Raw genomic sequence first — 10772 nt, 5'->3', positions numbered from 1 at the left:
GGGTTCAGCTTTCTAGGTCTGACTTCCCTCAACTATGAAAGAATCCAAATCGTTATGCTATTGGCCATTAGATGTCAGATTAAACCATTTTATATATGGAAACCAGTTGACCCCCACACCTCCACTCCTGTACCTGTTCAGTCCTCTGGGGACACAACATGATAATCCCCACCCCCAGCTCACAGGATGAAGGAAGGCCATTCTTCAAGGACGTTCCCTCGGGCATTTCTGGGACCCCTGAGGAATGTCTACCCGGGTGGTGGGTTGCGATCCCTCCCAGCATCCTCGTTCTGCAGTATTGCTTCTTTTGAGCCCAAAAGGGCACCTCTTCGCATCCTGTTGACACTTGCCCTTATATCCCTTCATCCCTAACATGGATATGAGCTCCTTCCTTCTGTCCCCAAAGCGTAGCTAGAAGAGAATGGAGATGATATTTACTGCCCCTCCCCCAGCTTTATTGAGTTAGGATTGACAAATACAACTTGTATATATTTAAGTTGTACATCATGATTTTTTAAAAAATGGAAATGGTGTAACTTTACTGAACGTTTGAGGACAACACAATATAACAAAAAGACAGAGGTTGGCCTTGTGTAGCTTCCGCTGGGACTTCATGAGGCTAGAGGACCCGAGAACATTCCTGCTGAGGGATTCAGGCCACTCGCAGGGAGGGGAAGAATTGTGTCACTTCTAGCGTGAAACGCACCTCCTCTCTTCACCAGGATTCAGCCCGACTCCCAGGAAGCCCGACAGTGGGAACTGCCACCCAGCGCTGGAGGAAATGCCCATTCCCACCTGTCACGTTGCTGTCTGACCCGATCACCGTCACCACAGACCTTTCCGGATTCACCGGGTCTGGCTTTTGCAGCTAAAATAGCCTCTCCATGGCCTCGAACCCGCTCTGGGGCCAAGACTTCCTCTCCCTTCTTGCGGGGGTAGATCTTGGCACTCCATCACTTGTGAGCTCATTTTTGGTCAAACAACCAAACTAATCTCCCAAGAATACACAGGGATTTTTTTTTTCAAGTCTTGGACACCGAAGCTCCAAGTTTTACAGAGAAAGAATTTCTAGCCTTGGGACTCATCCGCACTCCCCCGCTGACATTTGTAGACGGTGTATGTGAGGAGAAGAATTGGCCTTACCAGCAGGACCTAACAGGCTCAGTGATGTGGCCCTTCCTTAAACAAAGGGAGTGTCTGTTCCAAAGACAAATTCATTTTTTCCCCATCATAAACGATAGAGACTGTCTGAAATTCCCCAAAAGGCCGCTTTCCAACCCCAAATATTTAGAGCCTCGGTCTCTTCCAAGCACCTTGTTCTAATAAATTACTTTCTTTGATGCTCCCAGCCACTTGATGAGGTAAGGTATTACTTCCTGTATTTTACAAATGAGGAAACTGAGGCTCAGAGGTGTGTGATAATTAGCCTAAGGCTAATAAGTTGCAGGGTGGGATTCAAACCCGGCTTGGATTTTGTCCTACCTCACCCTGTCCCAGGACACTTTCCAGTTCCAACATTCCGAATCTGAGGTCCTTGTGGTACTGGGAAGCCCTGAGGCTGGCGTGCAGGGAGGCAGGGGAAGCCGAGGGGCAGCCCCAGCTCCCCAGCTCGCAGTGTCCAGGGTGAAACGGAAAGGTGGGCCATTGTTTAAAAGTCATTAAGAATGCAAGGCCATGACAGCAGAGCGTTCACCGAGCACAGGTCTCTGTGAGTGTTGGGTCACGTGCAGGTCGCAGGCCTGTGGACCTGGCAGCCTGGATGGGTCACCTTGTTCCTGGGAGGAGCCCGGGCTGCACAGTGACCTGGTGCTGGAGGGAAGCAGGCTGTCTCTTTTTTCCTTTTAAATGTTTATTTATTTTTGAGAAAGAGACAGAGTGCAAACAGGGGAGCAGCAGAGAAAAAAGGAGACACAGAATCCGAAGCAGGCTCCAGGCTCTGAGCTGTCCTCATAGAGCCCAATGCGGAGCTCGAACTCACGAACTGTGAGACCATGACCTGAGCTGAAGTCAGATGCTTAACCGACTGAGCCACCCAGGCCAAAAAAAGCAAGAGCCCGAGATGTTGTGTGCACCAAAGGTTTGCAGTTTAGCTGCTGCTGTTCCTCCCGTATTGTTGTTTTGAGTAATTTGTGTGGCTTTGGAGGAAATGGCTTGAGTCTTATTAAGATAGGAAGAAATCAGAGGTAAGAGGGCCTGGTGATAAATGTGAAGCTTTTATTTAGCACTGCAGGTGTCCGTCTGATCCTGAGGCAGGCGTGCCATGTAGGGCAGAGGCGATATGGAGAGGGGTGGCCAGAGAGCTGTGCTTGGAGCTCACCTGTGGAATGACCCTTGGAAACATAAAGCCCAAGGTGGAAAGTGAGAAAGAAATAGAGAAAAACAAGTCCTCAACTTACCTACCGCCACCTGAATGAGTGGGGAGTCGACAGAGGACATGGCTGTAGGATTGTAAGTGGTCAGCAAACCCTACTGGAAGATAGGATTCACCCAGTTGGATCTCCCAGCGACAGAGGCATTTGGGCACTTGGCTGGGTCTCCTCAGGAGGCCGAGTTTCCCAGGGGGGACTGGTTCCAGCTGAAGCCTCCTGGTAATGGGTGTTTGACCTACACCTCTTGAAAGCCCACTTCTGGCATTGTGACCCTTTCAGGGTCTCTGGTGTCCTGTGGGCTGCCTGAGGGCTAGCCTTGGGGATACAATGGCTAACAGTCAGGTGCGGGCCCTGCCCTCCTAAAATTCTCAGTTGGAGCACCTGAAAGAGGAGCAGAATTTATTCTTTTTTTTTTTTTTTAAATGTCTTATTTATTTTTTTTAGGAGAGAGAGAGAGAGACAGCGTGAGCAGGGGAGGGTCAGAGAGAGAGGGAGTCACAGACTGAAGCAGGCTCCAGGCTCTGAACTGGCAGTCAGCACAGAGCCCGACGCGGGGCTCGAACCCACGAACCGCGAGATCATGACCCAAGCGAAAGTCGGACGCTTAACCGACTAAGTCACCCAGGTGCCCCGAGCAGAATTTATTCTGGTGTTGGAGACGGTGGGGGTGAGGGGGAATTCTGGGCAAAAGAGAAAGCATGTGCAAAGGTCAGGAAGTAAGAAAGAGGATGTTGTATTTGCATGGTGGACATGACCACTAGGAGAGAACTTTCTATCAACAAAGGCTAGTTGAGTGCTAGTACGCGTTTCAGTACTAGTGAGCCAGTACTTGCTTTTCCAGTTGTAGACCCTTACTTCTCTGTTCTCCTGCTTCTTCCTCATACATCTCATACATCACCTGGCTCTCTTCCTTGGATTTCTTCCATGTATTAGCAGAATACAAATAACATTGGAAGAAGCAAGAAAGGTGGACATTAATTTTACTTTCATGAGATTGCCTGAGAATAAGCAGTTGGTTGATGAGATGGTTCCAGAGAGGTAAAGACTCAGAATCGTGATCTCTTGTTCCTCCACCATCCCTGAGGAGTTATCCTTGAATGCGTGCTCCAAAACGGCTCTCTGTCATGTCAAATTTCCATGAAGTAAGATAGAAAGACAGAGGAGCATGCACTCTTTTCTTTTAAGGCTGTGGCATGGAAGTCACAGTCACCATTTCTGCTCACATGCCATTGGTCAGCACTCAGTCACATGACCGCACCTAGAGGAAGGGCAGTCTGGGAAATGTAGTCAAGCTGGCTCCCACGTTCAGAGAAAGCAGAGACGTAAATGGATCTTCAGACGACTAGCAGGCTTTATTCTGTCTGTTTCTAGATTATGATCTTGGAGATGTGTCTTTACAGACTAATGTTGCAGTGATGACTCCTGTTTGGTTTAGCTCTGGGCTCCCCATCTCTCATGTGGACACTAGAAAGGCAGAGAACATCAATGCTGGAGAGCTAACTATCATCCTGTGCCCAAGCTAAAATGTAGAGTAGACAAGTCAAGGGGGAAAACATTCATTGGGTGTTTTAAGTCAATGAAAATTTCTCCTCTCAGGACACAGCAAGGGAGGTTTACTTTATTTAGAGGAGTTTTGTGATTAGATTAAATGCAAAGTCAGTCCTCATTTGGGCCTTGAAAGCTCTCCATTGAGAAGAGACTGTGAAGGCCATGGACTTGCCCATAGCCCTTAATCAAGGCCCAGCCTGAATTCCTCAGGCATTGTTCCTTCAAAAGGCGAGGAAGAAAAAAATTGAGGGATTGACAAAGAAAGCTGGTGGGTGGTGAACGCGTTCCTTCAAAAGAAGGGAGTGGGAGAGGTGGGCTGTCCCTGGGTAAATGGGTTCAACCAGACAGATGATCCAGATAATCCAATAAAACACTTCTTGTTTTTGTGACTAATCCGACTGTCATATTCCATTTCCAGGAGCCCAAACCATCAAAAGGTGATTTTGAGTCTTGAGGTTCACTTTCTGGTTTGCCTGGAATTAAATTTTCATCTCAGCCTTGTCTCCAAGCTGCCTACTCATGCTCCGGACAATAACACCCTGAGTAAGAAGCACTTAAGAAGGACTTCATACACTTCAGAGCCCAATGCTTATAATTTGGGGTTTATTGGCTGTTTTGGATTATGCATGTCTCACAATTCCCAGCCCTCCTAGTCATTCTCGGTTGCATGGAGATTCTTTGTGTACGTGTGTCTGGCTCAGATTGAGAGGATTTAGGGAACAAGGCTCCATCCCAGTCCTGATTTGTTGAATTCACTCTGCTAACCAACGTTGACTCTGGCTTTTTTGGGTAATCCACACCGCCATCGTCAGCAGCACAATTTAGCAGAATGCCATGTGTCTGGTATGTTTGCATGCCTTCTAGCTGTGACGCCAACCTCCTCCTCTTCCGCCTTCCCTCCAGGAGTCCATTGCAGCGTTTAAAAGTGGAAGAAGTGCTTATCAGAGGCTGCAGGGAGCCTACCACACCATAAAAATTAACGATATGGGACAATTGGCAATTTCTTATCAAGTAAACATATGTTTGCCTCTTAACCCAGAAGTTCTACTCTTGGATATTTATCCCAGAGAACCAAAAACTGTTTAGACAAAATCATGTCCATGAACTTTGATAGTAGCTTTATTCACTAATCACCTGAGAGTAGAAACAATCCAAATGTCCTCCAATGGGTCAATGGTTAAATGCTCTCTCGTACATCCACATGGCAGAACATTCCTCAGCAATGACAAGGAACAAACTTTTGAGGTATGCAATGTATTTGTCCTGTTAGGGTCGCTATAATAAAGTACCATAGGACTGAATGGCTTAAACAACAGAAATCTACAGTCTTACAGTTCTGGAGACTGGAAGTCAGAGATCAAGGTGTTGATAGGGCCTTTCTCCTTCTGAAGGTGGTAACGAAGGATCTGTTCCCACCTGTCTCCTACTTTCTGGCCATTCTGAGGCTTGTGACAGCTTGGCTCCAATCCTCTATGATGTTCTCCCTGTGCATGTTATCTGTGTCTAACTTTCTCCTTTTCATAAGGACTTCAGTCATGTTGGATGAGGGGTCCACTCTACTCTAGCAGGACCTAATCTTAATATCTGCACTGACCCTATTTCCAAATAAGGTCATATGCTGGAATACTGAGGGTTAGGACCTCACCATGTGAATTTGACAGGGACACAATTCAACTCAACATGTAACAACATGGTTAAGTGCATTTTGCTTCGTGAAAAAAGCCAATCTTAAAAGATTGCGTGCTGTATGATTCCATTTACATAGCATACACAAAATGACAAAACCCTGGAGATGGAGAACAGGCTGGTGGTTGCCAGGACACAGGGACAGGAGTAGAGGGTGAGTCTATAGAGGGTGGCATGAGGGAGTTTCTTGGTGGTGATGAAAGAGTCTGGATCTTATTTAGGGGTGGTTATATGACTCTAGATGAAGGATCAACTGCACTGAACTACATCCCTCTCCCCGCAACATGTGGGAGTGCATAAGAAAACCGGTAAGTACTGAACAAGGTTTGTAGTCTGGTTGACAGTATCATACCCACGTCAAGTTTCCGGTTTTCATATTGTACTAGTTATATAGAGATGTCGTCCTTCAGGGAAGCCAGGTGAAGTGTTCACAGAATGATTCTATCTACCATTCTTGACACTTCCTGTATGTCTGTAATAATTTAAAAATTAAAAATAAAAACAACTTAACAAGATGGCTACGTTGGGGAATGGGAGGGAGGAGATGAAAGACTGGGGGTCCACATTGGGTTAGAAAGCTTCTGATAATCCCCCAAAGGGTCTTTGCTTCCTAAATTCTTTGACATTTGTAGTCACTCCACCTTTGTTCTCTGCTCGCACAGTGAGGAGACATGTTCAGGTGACATGGGCAGTGAAGGGCAGAGGTCAGAACACAGATATATATTCATTTCCCTCTAGGCTTCCACCTAAGTTTTGGTTTTCTAGATTTTCAGATTCATGTTAGGTGAGATCTGGGCTGGCAGCCCTTCTTAGGACCTGAGCTTCTTAGATCAGCCATTGCCAGACTCATCCACCGACACCTCTCCTTGAAGTCCTTGTGCCTGGGGAGCACCTCACCTCTGGGACACCTGGGGACCTGGCTCCCTCTGCCACCCTGGGGAGTCTTGTCCATCCCACCCCCACCCCTTTAACTGCACAGAGAGCAGCACCACCCTCCCAAGGCAGACTTGCTCCATGCCCTCACCCGGATCAAACTAACCCCTGGATTTGTGGATTCCAGCTTTGGTTCAGATGACCAGGTTCAAGGCTAGCTCTGATGCACAAACTTGGATCAAGTCACTTCTCCTCTCTTTGCCTCAGTTTCTTCAACTGTTCAGAGAGGGTAAATCTTTTCTATTTTATCTTGAAAACTGGAATATCCTAAGGCTTAACCATTACAGTTGATGGGAGGGTTTCATGTAAATGCAAAGTTCTCTTTTAATGACCTCATAATGATAGTTTAGTAGTGATTAATTATTAAGCATCTCTCACATATTAAGTGCAAATAATACCTGTTAATTCTTCTTTTTATTAAAAAGTTTTTAAATGTTTACTTATTTTTGAGGGGGTTGGGACAGAGAGAGAGGGAGACACAGAATCCTAAGTAGGCTCCAAGCTCTGAGCTGTCAGCACAGAGACCATCGCGGGACACAAACCCATGAACCACTAGATCATGACCTGAGCCAAAGTCGGACGCTTAACCAACTGAGCCACCCAAGCGCCCCAATACCTGTTAATTCTTAGAAGTGCTGTGGATACCAAGTACATCCCATGCCTGCCTAGGAGATTGCCTCTCTGACTCTATTCACTCTGCCTGCTCCTCTAAAAGCTACAGGAATCTTTGTTTCTCAGTCTTGATCCAGGAGACCAAGAACTTTGTTTGCTTTCAAAAGTCCACATCGATCTTTTACCCGTGATCCCTTGGGCAGTGGTGTGACTGAGCCAGGTCAACAGTCTCTCAAGAACTGATTGTGCCCACTTCCTCCCAGATCTGAACTTGATGACACCATCCTGGGGCTTAAAATTGGCCTTGCTGAGAGTTTTTATACCATGGAAGTTAATAAATACTACAAATCAGGACGATGTGTTTGTTTCCACAGAAGCCAGTCTTCAAGCCTCAACAGATCCATTGCAAATGGGATTTCTGGAGGCACATTAAGATATCTCTCAATTCCCAAGATGGATGGGAGGATTTAGTCACCAACATAAAATAGTAATCATGAATGCCCTTGAGAAATCTGCTCTAGAGCTTGCTATCTGTGTCACCATGGGCAATTACTGTCTTCAGGTCTCCATTCCCTTGTCTGTAAAAGCGAAGATATTGATGGGGTCTACTGTCTACCCTCCAAGCACTTCTCATGTTAGCTTTTCTTGTTGTACTTTTGGTTGCTACTATTTTTATTATGAGGCTCCTTGTCTGGGAGGTAGGTTTTATTTATTTTATTTATTTTTTTAATAGTTTATTGTCAAGTTGGTTTCATATAACACCCAGTGGGAGGTAGGTTTTAAGCAGTTGACCATCCAAACCTTCTGAGAGATAACCCAGTGTAATGTTGAGAGGATAGATTCTAGAAGTTTCCACCTGGATTCAAATCCTTACTCTATTCCTTGTTAGTTGTATAACCTTGAGCAAGTTACTTAACCTCTCTGTAGCCCAATTTCCTCATCTGTTGGGTGGAGATTATAGTAATACCTACTTCTTAGAGTCATTCCAAGGATTACGTGAGTCAGTGTGTATACAGCACATTAAGCAGTGCCTGACTCATAGTAAGTACCTTTAGGTCTGCTATAATTATCCTGAAAGTGACTGTACTGGGTTGAAGATTATCCCCCAAGAATTCATAACCTCCCCAGAACGTGACCTTATGTGGAAACACAGTTGTAATACATACAAGTAGGGAAGATGGCAATGTTGGAGTAGGGTGGGTCCCTAATCCAATATGAGTGCTAAGAAGAGGTAGGATACAGAGACAGACAGACAGACAGACAGACACACACACACACACACACACACACACACAGGGAAATGATGTGAAGGTGCACAGGGAGAACAGTGTGTGATAGCAGAGGCAGAGATTGGCTTGATGCCATTGTAAGGAAGGGCAGCATTGTTGGCAACAGCCAGGAAGTAGGAAGGGGCAAGGAAGGATGTCCCCTAGAGCCATCAGAGAGTAAATGATCTTGTCTACACTGTGATTTTGGACTTCTCGCCTCAATGTACTGTGAGACAATAAATTTTGTTGTTTTAAGCTAACCAGGTTGTGAAAATTTGTTACAGCAGCTATGGGAAACTAATACAGTGAGATTTGAATAAGGTTGAAATACCCTGTTCCACAGCCTCCCTTTTGAGCCCCACTACTTGTGTCTTAAAATATCTCTTCTGTCTTTGCTCTGTTGGCTCTTTATAAAAAATCTCTTCTTAAAGGGAATCCCTATGCCCAATGTGGGGCTTGAACCCACGACTCTGAGATTGAAAGTCACATGTTCCACCAACTGAACCAGCCAGGCATCCCTGCTCTATTGACTCTTTCCCCAGGGCCAGGGTTCCAATAGCACATGAACTCCTTGCAGCTACAAAATGGTGGCTGAGGTGACTTGGCCGGGATGTGTGTGAGTGTAGCAGAAGGAAGGCCCAGGTTTCACGATGCCCCTTTGTGAGGCCTCTGGGCTACTCCAGAGATCCCTGAGGATCAACCTCCAAATATCTGCCCTGAAATGATGACAAAAAATAACCAGGTGGAAAGATGAATCTGAGTTTATGAATAGCCTGCAAAGGGGCTCCCTCATTTTGTACACACCTCTTTCCCTCTGAAATGGTACCTCTCTTTGCCAGAAATTATATTTGGCTGACTCTTTTCATTTTCATGGTTGAAGGCAAAAATTTTCTAAGTCCCATTGAAATGTTACTGGCTTTGGATGCCTGGGTGGCTCAGTCGGTTAGGCGTCCGACTTCAGCTTGGTCATGATCTCACTGTTCATGGGTTCAAGCCCTGCATCGACTCTGTGCTGACAGTCGAGAGTCTGGAGATTGCTTCAGATTCTGTTTCTCTCTCTCTCTCTCTCTCTCTCTCTCTCTCTGTCCTTCCCCCACTGAAGCACAGAGCCCAGTGCAGGGCTTGAACCCACAAACCGTGAGATCATGACCTGAGCCAAAGTCAGATGCTTAACTGACTGAGCCACCCACGCGCCCCTGGTCTGAACTTTTTATTACATTATCTAATTTAAACCTCTTGGTTAGCCCCGAGGGGGCATCATTATTTTGCTCAGTTTACACAATAAAGAAACCGAAGACAAGAAGGAGTTTTTGAGTCCCTGATGTCTGACCCAAGGCGCAGTCCTTCAGCACTATCCCAGTGTTTGCGGAAGTGTGGACTCTGGAATGCAGATCCCCTACATGCCCATGGAAAGGGGTTCTCTGGTAAAATATGTTTGAGAAACAGTGGCTGTGGATTATAGCTCCTTCCTCAGGGTGGGCAAACAAAATACAAATGCCCAGTGAAGTTTGTATTTCAGATAAACAACAAAGAAATTTTTTTAGATAAGTATGTTGAAATTAAGAAAACATAATTTATTCAGGTGCAATTCATATACCATACCATTAACCATTTTTTTGTTTTTATTTAAAATTTTTTTAAATGTTTATTTATTTTTTAGAGGGAGAGACAGAGCATGAGAGGAGGAGGAGCAGAGAGAGAGGGAGACACAGACTGTGAAGCAGGCTCCAGGCTCTGAGCTGTCAGCACAGAGCCCAATGTGGGGCTCAAACTCACGAACTGTGAGATCATGACCTGAGCTGAAGTCAGATGCTTAACTGACTGAGCCACCCAGGTGCCCCTACTATTAACCATTTTAAAGGGAACAAGTACATGGTGTTTAATATGTTCTCTGTTGTGCAAACACTACTTCTAGCCGGTTCCAAATCATTCTCAACACTTGAAAGTGAAAGCCCTTATTCATTAAGCAGCTTCTCCACATTTCTCCCTCTCGTGGCTCCTGATAACCACCAGCCAGCATTCTGTCCCTATGGATTTCTCAGTTCTGAAAAGTTCATGTAAATGGAATCATCCAGCATGCATACGTGTCTGGCCTCTTTCATTTAGCATGATGTTTTCACCATGGCAGCAAGTATCTGCACTGCATTCCTGTTTACGGTTGAATAATGTTCCTTTGTATGTGCATGCCACAATTTGTTTATCCATCATCTTTTGATGGACATTTGGATTGTGTCTGCCTTTTGGATATTGTGAGTAGCCACTGGGCTTTCTTGTGCATTTCTTGTGGATTTATTTTTCCACAAGAGTTTCTCACTAGCGATGTTATCTAAATGGGGAAAACAAAGCATCAGAGACT

The 10772-nt window shown here is 45.5% G+C and overlaps 1 non-coding gene across 1 annotated transcript; it reads right to left on the bottom strand.

Moving 5' to 3' along the window:
- Nucleotides 1-8857: 8857 nt before the first annotated feature.
- On the bottom strand, nucleotides 8858-8930 carry TRNAE-UUC (transfer RNA glutamic acid (anticodon UUC)). The gene has a single exon. It is a non-coding gene; the product is annotated as a tRNA-Glu (tRNA).
- Nucleotides 8931-10772: the final 1842 nt, after the last annotated feature.

The sequence above is a fragment of the Crocuta crocuta genome, unplaced genomic scaffold, assembly GCF_008692635.1.
Source record: "Crocuta crocuta isolate KB4526 unplaced genomic scaffold, BGI_CrCroc_1.0 scaffold138, whole genome shotgun sequence".
NCBI lineage: Eukaryota > Metazoa > Chordata > Mammalia > Carnivora > Hyaenidae > Crocuta > Crocuta crocuta.
This window is presented reverse-complemented; position numbering and strand designations above follow the sequence as displayed.